The sequence below is a fragment of the Sinocyclocheilus rhinocerous genome, unplaced genomic scaffold (genome assembly GCF_001515625.1).
Source record: "Sinocyclocheilus rhinocerous isolate Xijiao unplaced genomic scaffold, SAMN03320098_v1.1 scaffold2126, whole genome shotgun sequence".
Lineage (NCBI taxonomy): Eukaryota > Metazoa > Chordata > Actinopteri > Cypriniformes > Cyprinidae > Sinocyclocheilus > Sinocyclocheilus rhinocerous.
Window position 1 is genome coordinate 509,337 of NW_015639773.1, and position 852 is coordinate 510,188.

The following is an 852-nucleotide window of genomic DNA, read 5'->3' on the forward strand; positions in this document are numbered from 1 at the left end:
TCTTTCTGAATACAGAATGACTGACAAGAGACTCTCACCCAATAGTGTGTCTGTTCCGTTTCTCTGTGCACCATATGGATAGCTGCGATAGGCTGATGGTGAACGGGGCGGGGAGATGCCAGGTGACTGTGGTGGAGACCACGCCTCCTGTCAGATACAAGTGTGAAACACATTCATTATAATCGTCATTAATTAGAGGAAAAGTATCAAGCTACTGCTGCATGTCATCTTTGATAAACCGACCTGCTTGTCCATGCTGGTGTCAGGGTGTCTGAGTACAGGTCTGTCTGCAGGGGGACATAGTGATTATTGTTCAAAAGTTTGGGGTCAGTAAGTTTTTTTTTTAAAATGTTTTTGAAATAAGTCTCTTCTGCTCACCAAGGTTGTATTTATTTGATTACAAATACAATAAAAAAATGTAAAATGTGAAATATTATTACAATTGAAAATAACTGTTTTCTATTTGAATAGATTTGAAAATATAATTTATTCCTGTGATGCAAATCTGAATTGTCAGCATCATTACTCCAGTCTTCAGTGTCACATTATCCGTCAGAAATCATTCTGATATGCTGATTTGCTGCTCAGGAAACATTTCTAATTATTATGTCGAAAACAGTTGTGCTGCTTCATATTTTTGTGGAAAACATCATTTTCATGTCATTTTCACTATCATTAATACTTTTAATTATTCAGAAAGGATGCATTAAACTGGAAAAGTGATGCTTATATTTAAATATATATATATATATATATAGCCCCTAATATTATTTAAATTGCATGTTTTTTTTTCTATTACGTTTTAATAATAGTAACTTTATTAGGATCATGGAAACTAAAATACACAAATAT

At 33.3% G+C, this 852-nt stretch overlaps 1 protein-coding gene across 1 annotated transcript in view; it reads right to left on the reverse strand.

The window, feature by feature from the left end:
• Positions 1-852, reverse strand: part of LOC107751847 (ralBP1-associated Eps domain-containing protein 2) — a 30,992-nt gene that overhangs the window by 10,825 nt on the left and 19,315 nt on the right. The gene's annotated exons all lie outside the window — the stretch shown is intronic.